Here is a 12,320-nt window from a genome sequence, read left to right as displayed (position 1 = left end):
TAGCTCTTACTTCTTCATCTTATTCACAAACTCTGTTAAATGTTTGGTTTTATCAAAATATATCATGTCTGTGACAATTCCATGAATAAGGGACTTACTCATTTTTAGAGTCTTATCTTCCTTTAACCCTCTTCTCTTTTAAATAATTAACCACTGGACTATAGATTTTTTTTCTCTTCAATTCTACTATTCTTGGGTCCAGGGTTCATATCTGTCTATATGCATGCTTCCTCTAAGATAACATAGTCATTTTTCACTTTCACCACTCCACTTGGTCAGAATGAAGTTCTATGTAGTAGTTCCTCTCATTTAACATTCTTTTGAACAGTTTAATAGCCAACAAATGAGGAAAGGATGTAGCTGATGCTGTGCTTTGAACAGAATAAGACTTCCTTCAGATGAACAGTTAAATCCTCTTAATTTTTCCTCTGCTGGTTTTGTATCTCATCTTAGGAAAACATGACTCATTTTCTCCATGTGGTCGTACACTCTGTGGTTTACTCTCTCTCCCCTTTGTTTGCCTTCCCAAATGCTTCCCACCATTTCTATACCAGCTTGTGTATTTCCAGAATAGGTATACACATTTTTGATAGGAAGTATCAGTTCATCTCTTCCTTTTAATATATATTTCCTTGGCTATATTTCCTTACTCTTACTATGAATTCCATATCCATCCCATTTTTCAGTGACTTTTATAAGATGACCATTGCCATCAAGTCAACTTATAGCACTTCACCTCAGAGCCCTGATGGTGTAGTGGTTAAGATCTCAGCTGCTAACCGAAAAGACAGCAGTTTGAATCTACCAGCCACTCCTCGGAAACCCTCTGGGGCAGTTCTACTCTGTCACATTGGGTCGCTATGAGTCGTAATTGACTTGATAGCAATGGGTTTTATAATTTTTCATATCTATGGATTCAAAGCTCACTTTGCTTAGTGTTCATGCTCTGTACTTGGCCATGTCAACTGTTTCGGCAATGTGGATTAGTTTAAACCCCATTGTATGTTGTTCTAAGAATTACTGGGGCAGTGCTGCCACTGCCCTTGCTTCTGTATCACTAATATGTGAACTGGCTTCTTTCCTGCTGTACTTCTAGGTTTCCACCCAAGGATTCAGAAACTTTGGTAACATATTCTCTTTTTCATTCGGGCTTCTTGTAATTCTGATTGGCAAAAAGTATACATAAATGTGAGTATAAGTGCATCTTGGAGTCATCGACTGTTAGACCATCAGATTGCGAGGGTTTTTGTTTTTTTCCTATTAGTCACCTTCCTCTGTATTACAATGGTTACCATGTTTTCACAGAGCAAAAGCAAACTTTTAGTTTTGAGCCATAGGCTATATTACCTAATTTTTTGTACACATACATAGACATCTCTGCACATATTTTGAAATGTACTTATTAAATAATAATTCTATTATTCAATAATGATTCTATTACAATAAAATGTCATTTTAGTTAACACTAAACCAGTGATTCTCAAAGGATGGTCTGCAGACCCCTGGGCATCCCCAAGACCTTTCAAAGCGTCCATGAGATTGATACTATTTTCATAAAGATACCAAAATGTCACTTTCCTTTCTCATTGCATAAACATTTGTACTGTGTTGACATCACAACAGGTTTAATTCAGAAGCAGATATGAGATTCTTGCTTTTGCTCAATAAAACCAACCATGAAAGAGGTACACAGAACGTAAAACAAAGTTACTCATCTCATTATTTTTTTTTGTTCTAGAAAATAGTTATTTTTTCATAAAATATAGTATTTATGTTGACATGTAATGGGTTGAATATATAAATATAATTTAATTTCTCAGTTTTAATTTCTAATATGGTAAATCTCAATTGATATAACCCACATAAACAAAAGCTCTTTGGAGTCCATAATAATTTTTAAGAATGGAAGGGGTTGCTGAGCCCAAAAAGCCTGATTTGTAAATTCAGTCTAAATAGTTTCTTCATTCTTCCTTTGACATTTTTTATCTCACAAGGTTAAGGGAATTGTATCTACTAATTCCATCCCCACCTATCTAACAGGTTTTTATTATAACAACTCCTGTTCATATATGTCTGTAAATATAAAAAGAGAATGAAAAAAGAGAAAGAGAATTGGAAGCCCTCTAACCATAGAACCCAGAAGAGACCTACAAATGGGTGAAAAGCAGTTTCTAAGAAGTAAAATTTTCTCTGGTATGAGCTGTTGCTGTTGTCAGTTGATATCAAGTCAATTCTGACTCGTGGCAACACCATGTGCGTCAGAATAGAACTGCACTCCAAGGGTTTTCAAGGAAAACCTTTAGGAAACAAATCACCAGTCCTGTCTTCCAAGGTGCCTCTAGGTTGGTTTGAACTGCCAACCTTTCAGCTAGTAGTCTAGGGCTTAACTGTTTGTACCACCCAGAGACTCCTGGTATGAACTAAGGTATATATGATTGTATAGCCAGAAATATCTTTTTTTTTAAAGAAGATACTGTCATTGTAGTTCACTCCCAACTCCCATGTATCTAATGCCATGATCTCACAGCCTTTTTTAACAGCTTTATTGAGACATAACTCATATGCCATACAATTCACTCATTTAATGTGTATAAATCAGTGGCTTTTGATATTTTCAGAAATTGTGCATCACCACATCAACATTAGAACATTTTTATTACTCTAAAAAGAGACCTCACACCCATTAGCCATCACACTCCCAATCTCTCCATCCCCCAGCCCTAAAAAAAACAAAAACAGAACATTGCTGTGAGCCAATTCCCACTCATGGCAACCCCATGTGTTATAGAGCAGAACTGCTCCAAGGGGTTTTCTTGGCTATAATCTTTACAGAAGCAGATTGCCAACCCTTCCTTCTGGATGCTGCCGGGTGGGTTTGAGTGGTTAGTAGTTGACTGCAAAATGTTTGCATCACCCACAGACACCTCCCCCCAGCCCTAGGCAACCAACCACTAATCTTCTTTATGTCTCTAGAATTGCCTATTCTGGATATTTCATATAAATGTAATTATACATTATGTGGTCCCTTGTGACTGGCTTCTTTCACTTAGTATGTTTTCAAGGTTCATCTATGTTGTAGCATAAATCAGTATTTCATTTCCTTTTATTGCTTAATAACACTTCAATGTATGAATGTGATACAAAGAGCTCAATTTGGCCTTTGTCTTTGATTCCTAAAAGAGAGCCTTTGGAATTTCTGAAGCGATCAAGTTGCCTTTGCACTTAAACGTGTGCAAATGCATGGGAGCCTCAAAGACCATGCCTGGCAAACAACCTTAGGAAGGAAGGGAACATGATGCAATTAATCATGTATATTCATCGATTCAATCAATCGTGACTATGCAAGGAAGCCAACAAAAAGCTTTGGATGCAGGAGTTCCTTTAAGCTTCCAGATTGATGATGTATATGGGACGGTCACACATCTCTGGGGACATGAAGCTCTGCACCAAAACCTCTCCCCCACCCCTCAACCTCATCTGTACATCCATTTGTGTATATCTATCAGTGGTTATATTAAAATTGCTATTGTGAGTATAGCCCTTTCTGTGAGTTCTGTGGGTCATTCTCGCGACTCCAGTGAGCAGCTGGCAGGGACTGGTGTTTGTCTATTTGACAGTTGGAAAGTGAGTCCTTTTAACTCATGAAGACCCATCTCTGGGTGGCTGAGGGGCATAGAAAAGTTGCATGGGAAGCCAAGCTGAAGGACAGTATCCTTTTTACTTGTAAGATCTGACCTAACTCCGGGTGGCTGGGGTCAGAGAGAAAGTGCCGCATGGGTGGCTGGTGTCACAGATAATGATGAAGTGGAAAAGTGGGGGTATGAGTAGTCTTCACATTTTGGGAATCAGCCTTATGTAGATTTTTATTTACACAATGAATATACAGTGAAACTGTGACAGCCTGAACTCAAAGGGACTGCCCTGTTTTTCTGGATCTCTCAAGTTTTCCACCTTTGACAGGGTGCAGTCTTACCACTTTTCTAGCACTCATTTTAGTGGAAAATATTTCAGTTTTCCTCTTCTGATAGGTTTCTGCCTTACAGTTTCCAGCTTCCACAGGTTTTCCTGTACCACATTTTGTTTATCTATTCATTAGTTAATGAACATTTGGGTCGTTTCTACATTTTGGCTATTGTGAATAATGCTGCAGTGAACATTTGTGTATGAGTATAGTTTGAGTCCCTGTTTTCAAGTCTTTTGGATATATACCTAGCAGTGGAATTGCTGGGTCATATGGCAACTCTATCTTAACATCTTGAGGAACTGCCATGCTGCTTTCCACACAGGCTACACCATTTTACATTTCCGTCAACAATGCATGAGGCTTCCTATTTCTCTACACCCTCACCAACACTTGTTATTTTCTGTATTTTTATTATAGTCATCTTAGTGGGTGTGACCACCATATGTCTGTCAGTTTTTTGCACTGTGGAGGCTTGCGTGTTGCTGTGATGCTGGAAGCTATACCACCAGTATTCAAATACCAGCAGGGTCACCCATGGCAGACAGGTTTCAATTGAGCTTCCAGACTAAGACAGACTAGGAAGAAGGACCCAGCAGTCTATTTCTGAAAAGACTTAGCCAGTGAAAACCTTCTGAATAGCAGCCAAATATTGTTTGATATAGTGCCAGGAGGTAAGCCACTCAGGCTGTAAGGTACTCAAAATATGACTGTGGAAGAGCTGCCTCCTCAGAGTCAATCTTGATATGGATAGAGCCAAGCTTTCATGACCTCCATTTGTTGATGTGGCATGACTTAAAATGAGAAGAAACAACTGCAAACATCCATTAATAATTGGAAGGAACATGGATATCTGAAGTATGAATCTAGAAAAATTGTAAGTCATCAAAAATGAGTTGGAGAAGATGGCTGACTAAGTAGACACTACCTCGGATCCCTCTTGCAACAAAGACTCGGAAAAACAAGTGAATCGATCACATACATGACAATCTACGAACCCTGACCAACAAACACAGATTTAAAGAGTTGATCTGAGTGACAGAGACAGAGAACGAACAACTGTGAAGAAGCAGAGACTGTTTTCAGAGCCTGGAGCCAGCGTCCCAGTCAGGTAACCTTGGCGCCCGGCTTAGGACTGGGCGCAGGGGAGCTGAACACAACATCCTGTGACGGCGCAAACACGGGGCGCAGTCCTACCCCCCTGAACTGACCTCGGGAGGGGATCCAGCCGGTCAGCGTGGGCAGCACGGTGACAGAGCTGGCGGGAGGAGAAGTCGCTGGGAGACAGCGACTGGTTTTGGAGCCGGGAGTGCAGCGTCCCAGCCGGGGAACCTTGATGCTGGGCTTTGGACTGGCAGCGGAGGAAATGACCACGGCTTCTGCGGGCCTGACCCTCGGGGGCAATCTCTACCCAGCCAGCACACATAGGCAACACACCCCTCAGGAATCTCAGGTAAAATAGACATCCCAAGCAAGATAAGTAACTTTGTCTATATTCCGGGGTGCTACTCTCTCCTGTCTTTCTGAACCCTCCCCTCCCCTTCCCAGGCGGCTTCATTAACATTGGAATTTCCTGAGCCAGAGGGAGAACTGCTCCATAGTTTTTCTTTTCCTTTTTTTTGGTCTTTTCCTAACTCATTCTTCCGGCCTGAGAGAAGCAAGTACAAAAAACCCAGGGACCAAAAATCCTTCCCTAATTGGACTAAAAACACAGAACCAGCTCCAGCCAAGCATATGTGATCCACAGTCTCCGGCTTTCATCCCTACAGGGAACAAGGTGGCTATTATAATGCAAAGACATTTCTGATAGGGATCTGACTGCATTTTTTTTTAGCGGATTTACTGGAAAGACAAATTTCCCAGGTCTGATATCTCTGCATATTCAACAGAGCCCTCACTGACCCACAACAGGGAACTGAGGGCTGAAGCTCCCCCCAGACCACCTAGCCTCCTGCCTTAGGGGTCTAAGGAGGGTGACACCTACCAATCTGTAGAGGTACTTGCATTGGGGGCCTAAGGTACAGCTGCAGAGCCCACCGACCAAGGTGCTTTAGGAATAGAGACACACCTACCTCACTGACACTTGGGGGAAGCCTGTCAGCATTCTGCCCCCCCTGGAGTGTGAACCCCAGCTGCTACTAGAATCTGGTGCACACAACTATCACCACTACTTCTCAGGGTGGATAGGTGATAGGCTGCATCACACACTTGATGACCCAAAATCAGATTCCACTGAAGAATAGCGAATGGACTCAGGCATCTATATCTGGTAACAGCCCAAAACAGCTGGTAATAGGTCATAGTAAGTCAAGGGCTATAACAATCAAGACAGCACAATCTAGTAGCCCATCCACGTATATTGAAAGAAAACAAAACAAGATAAGACTCAGTGAGCAAATGTAGAATAAATCACTACAATATCTTAGTGATGGCTAGGAGATAGCAGTCGATATCAAACCACATAAAGAAGCAGACCATGACTGCTTCTACAACCCCCCAAACAAAAGAATCAAAATCTTTCCCAAATGAAGATATAATCCTGGAATTATCAGATACAGAATATAAAAAAACTAATTTACAGAATGCTTCAAGACATCAGGGATGACCTCAGAAATGAAATAAGGCAATCTGCAGAAAAAGCCAAGGAACACACTGATAAAACAGTTGAAGAACTCAAAAAGATTATTCAAGAGCATAGTGGAAAAATTAATAAATTGCAAGAATCCATAGAGAGACAGCATGTAGCAATCCAAAGGATTAACAATAAAATTATAGAATTAGACAATGCAATAGGAAGTCAGAGGAGCAGACTCGAGCAATTAGAACGCAGGCTGGGAAATCTGGAGGACCAGGGAATTAACACCAACATAGCTGAAAAAAAAAATCAGATAAAAGAATTAAAAAAAATGAAGAAACCCTAAGAATCATGTGGGACTCTATCAAGGATAACTTGCGTGTGATTGGAGTCCCAGAACAGGGAGGGAGGACAGAAAACACAGAGAGAATCGTTGAAGATCTGCTGACAGAAAACTTTCCTGACATCATGAAAGATGAAAGGATATTTATCCAAGATGCTCACCGAACCCCATTTAAGATTGATCCAAAAAGAAAAACACCAAGACATATTATCATCAAACTTGCCAAAACCAAGGATAAAGAGAAAATTTTAAAAGCAGCCAGGGATAAAAGAAAGGTCTCCTTCAGTGGAGAATCAATAAGTTCAGACTACTCAGCAGAAACCATGCAGGCAAGAAGGCAATGGAATGACATATACAGAGCACTGAAGGAGAAAAACTGCCAGCCAAGGATCATATATCCAGCAAAACTCTCTCTGAAATATGAAGGTGAAATTAAGATATTTACAGATAAACACAAGCTTAGAGAATTTGCAAAAACCAAACCAAAAAAAAAAAAAAAGCTACAAGAAATACTAAAGGAAATTCTTTTGTCAGAAAACCAATAATATCAGATACCAGCACAACACAAGGTCACAGAACAGAACATCCTGATATCAACTCAAATAGGGAAATCACAAAAACAAATTAAGATTAATTAAAAAAAAATGCTCAAAACAGGGAATCATTGAATTCAATATGTAAAAGATCACAATAATAAAAAAAAAAAAATCAAAAAGAGGGACTAAATACAGGTGGCATAGAACTGCCATATGGAAAGGGATACAAGGCGATATAGGACAATACAAGTTAGGATTTACTTAGAAAAATAGGGGTAAATATTAAGGTAAGCACAAAGAGGTATAACAACTCCATAACTCAAAATACAAACCAAGAAAAATGTAACGACTCAGCAAACATAAAGTCAAATACTATGAAAATGAGGAACACACAATTTAAGAAGAAAAACATCTCAGCACAAAAAAGTGGAAAAATGAAATTGTCAACAACACACATAAAAAGGCATCAAAATGACAACACTAAACACATACTTATCTATAATTACGCTGAATGTAAATGGACTAAATGCACCAATAAAGAGACAGAGAGTCTCAGACTGGATAAAGAAACATGATCCGTCTATATGCTGCCTACAAGAGACACACCTTAGACTTAGAGACACAAACAAACTATAACTCAAAGGAAGGAAAAAAATATATCAAGCAAACAATAAGCAAAAAAGAAGAGGAGTAGCAATATTAATTTCTGACAAAACAGACTTTAAACTTAAATCCACCACAAAGGATAAAGAAGGACACTACATAATGATAAAAGGGACAATTGACCAGGAAGATATAACCATATTAAATATTTATGCACCCAATGACAGGGCTGCAAGATACATAAATCAAATTTTAACAGAATTGAAAAGTGAGATAGACACCTCCACAATTATAGTAGGAGACTTCAACACGCCACTTTCGGAGAAGGACAGGACATCCAGTAAGAAGCTCAATAGAGACACAGAAGACCTAATTACAACAATCAACCAACTTGACCTCATTGACTTATATAAAACTCTCCACCCAACTGCTGCAAAGTATACTTTTTTTTCTAGTGCACATGGAACACTCTCTAGAATAGACCACATATTAGGTCATAAACAAACCTTTGCAGAATCCAAAACATCAAAATATTACAAAGCATCTTCTCAGACCACAAGGCCATAAAAGTGGAAATCAATAACAGAAAAATTAGGGAAAAGAAATCAAGTACTTGGAAACTGAACAATACCCTCCTGAAAAAGACTGGGTTATAGAAGACATTAAGGAGGGAATAAGGAAATTCATAGAATGCAACGAGAATGAAAATACTTCCTATCAAAACCTCTGGGACACAGCAAAAGCAGTGCTCAGAGGCCAATTCATATCGATAAATGCACACATACAAAAAGAAGAAAGAGCCAAAATCAGAGAACTGTCCCGACAACTTGAACAAATAGAAAGTGAGCAACAAAAGAATCCATCAGGCACCAGAAGAAAACAAATAATAAAAATTAGAGCTGAACTAAATGAATTAGAGAACAGAAAAACAATTGAAAGAATTAACAAAGCCAAAAGCTGGTTCTTTGAAAAAATTAACAAAATTGATAAACCATTGGCCAGACTGCCTAAAGAAATACAGGAAAGGAAACAAATAACCCGAATAAGAAACGAGATGGGCCACATCACAACAGACCCAACTGATATTAAAAGAATCATATCAGATTATTACAAAAAATTGTACTCTAACAAATTTGCAAACCTAGAAGAAATGGATGAATTCCTGGAAAAACACTACCTACCTAAACTAACACAATCAGAAGTAGAACAATTAAATAGACCCATAACAAAAAAAGAGATTGAAACAGTAATCCAAAAACTCCCAACAAAAAAAAGCCCTGGCCCAGATGGCTTTACTGCAGAGTTCTACCAAACTTTCAGAGAAGAGTTAACACCACTACTACTAAAGGTATTTCAAAGCATAGAAAATGACAGAATACTACCTAACTCATTCTATGAAGCCACCATTTCCCTGATACCAAAACCAGGTAAAGACATCACAAAAAAAGAAAATTACAGACCTATATCCCTCATGAACATAGATGCAAAAGTCCTCAACAAAATTCTAGCCAATAGAATTCAACAACATATCAAAAAAATAATCCACCATGACCAAGTGGGATTTATACCAGGTATGCAAGGTTGGTTTAATATTAGAAAAACCAGTAATGTAATCCACCATATAAATCAAACAAAAGACAAAAACCACATGATCTTATCAATTGATGCAAAAAAGGCATTTGACAAAGTCCAACACCCATTTATGATAAAAACTCTCAGCAAAATAGGAATTGAAGGAAAATTCCTCAACATAATAAAGGGCATCTATACAAAGCCAACAGCCAACATCACTCTAAATGGAGAGAGCCTGAAAGCATTTCCCTTAAGAACGGGAACCAGACAAGGATGCCCTTTATCACCGCTCTTATTCAACATTGTGCTAGAGGTCCTAGCCAGAGCAATTAGGCTAGACAAAGAGATAAAGGGCATCCAGATTGGCAAGGAGAAAGTAAAATTATCTCTATTTGCAGATGACATGATCTTATACACAGAAAACCTTAAGGAATCCTCCAGAAAACTACTGAAACTAATAGAAGAGTTTGGCAGGTTATAAAATAAACATACAAAAATCACTTGGATTCCTCTACATCAACAAAAAGAACATCGAAGAGGAAATAACCAAATCAATACCATTCACAGTAGCCCCCAAGAAGATAAAATACTTAGGAATAAATCTTACCAAAGATGTAAAAGACCTATACAAAGAAAATTACAAAGTACTACTACAAGAAACTAAAAAGGACCTACTTAAGTGGAAAAACATACCTTGCTCATGGATAGCAAGACTTAACATAGTAAAAATGTCTATTCTACCAAAAGACATCTATACATACAATGCCCTTCCGATCCAAATTCCGATGTCATTTTTTAATGTGGTGGAGAAACAAATCACCAACTTCATATGGAAGTGAAAGAAGCCTCAGATAAGCAAGGCATTACTGAAAAAAGAAGAAGAAAGTGGGAGGCCTCACTCTACCTGATTTCAGAACCTATTATACAGCCACAGTAGTCAAAACAGCCTGGTTCTGGTACAACAGACACATAGACCAATGGAACAGAATTGAGAATCCAGATATAAATCCATCCACATATGAGAAGCTGAATATTTGACAAAGGCCCAGTGTCAGGTAATTGGGGAAAAGATAGTCTTTTTAACAAATGGTGCTGGCATAACTGGATATCCATTTGCAAAAACATGAAACAGGACCCATACCTCACACCATGCACAAAAACTAACTCCAAGTGGATCAAAGACCTAAACATAAAGCCCATGGAAGAAAAAATAGGGACAACCTTAGGAGCCCTAATACAAGGCATAAACAGAATACAAAACACTACCAAAAATGACGAAGAGAAACAAGATAACTGGGAGCTCCTAAAAATCAAACACCTATGCTCATCTAAAGACTTCACCAAAAGAGTAAAAAGACCACCTACAGAATGGGAAAGAATTTTCAGCTATGACATCTCCGACCAGCACCTGATCTCTAAAATCTGTATGATTCTGTCAAAACTCAACCACAAAAAGACAAACAACCCAATCAAGAAGTGGACAAAGGATATGAACACGCACTTTACTAAAGAAGATATTCAGGCAGCTAACAGATACATGAGAAAATGCTCTCGATCATTAGCCACTAGAGAAATGCAAATTAAAACTTTGATGAGATTCCATCTCACTCCAGCAAGGCTGGCATTAATCCAAAAACCACAAAATAATAAATGTTGGAGAGGCTGTGGAGAGATTGGAACTCTTATACACTGCTGGTGGGAATGTAAAATGGTACAACCACTTTGGAAATCTGTCTGGCGTTATCTTAAACAGTTACAAATAGAACTACCATACAACCCAGAAATCCCACTCCTCGGAATCAACCCTAGAGAAATAAGAGCCTTCACACAAACAGATATACGCACACTTATGTTTATTGCAGCTCTGTTTACAATAGCAAAAACCTGGAAGCAACTAATGTGTCCATCAATGGATGAATGGATAAATAAATTGTGGTATATTCACACAATGGAATACTACGCATCGATAAAGAACAGTGAGCAATCTGTGAAACATTTCATAACATGGAGGAACCTGGAAGGCATTATGCTGAGCGAAATTAGTCAGAGGCAAAAGGACAAATATTGTATAGGACCACTATTATAAGATCTTGAGAAATAGTATAAACTGAGAAGAACACATACTTTTGTGGTTACGAGACGGGGGTGGGAGGGAGGGTGGGAGAGGGTTTTTTACTGATTAGTTAGTAGATAAGAACTGCTTTAGGTGAAGGGAAGGACAACACTCAATACATGGAAGGACAACACTCAATACATGGAAGGTCAGCTCAACTGGACTGGACCAGAAACAAAGAAGTTTCCAGGATAAACTGAATGCTTCAGAGGTCAGCGGAGCAAGGGCGGGGATTTGGGGACCATGGTTTCAGGGGACTTCTAAGTCAATTGGCAAAATAATTCTATTATGAAAACATTCTGCATCCCACTTTGAAATGTAGCGTCTGGGGTCTTAAATGCTAACAAGCGGCCATCTAAGATGCATCAATTGGTCTCAACCCACCTGGATCAAAGGAGAATGAAGAACATCAAGGTCACATGATAACTAAGAGCCCAAGAGACAGAAAGGGCCACAGGAACCAGAGACCTACATCATCCTGAGACCAGAAGAACAAGATGGTGCCCGGCCACAACCGATGACTGCCCTGACAGGGAGCACAACAGAGAACCCCTGAGGGAGCAGGAGATCAGTGGGATGTAGACCCCAAATTCTCACAAAAAGACCATACTTAATGG

The sequence above is a fragment of the Loxodonta africana genome, chromosome 22 (assembly GCF_030014295.1).
Source record: "Loxodonta africana isolate mLoxAfr1 chromosome 22, mLoxAfr1.hap2, whole genome shotgun sequence".
NCBI classification, from domain to species: domain Eukaryota; kingdom Metazoa; phylum Chordata; class Mammalia; order Proboscidea; family Elephantidae; genus Loxodonta; species Loxodonta africana.
This window is presented reverse-complemented; position numbering follows the sequence as displayed.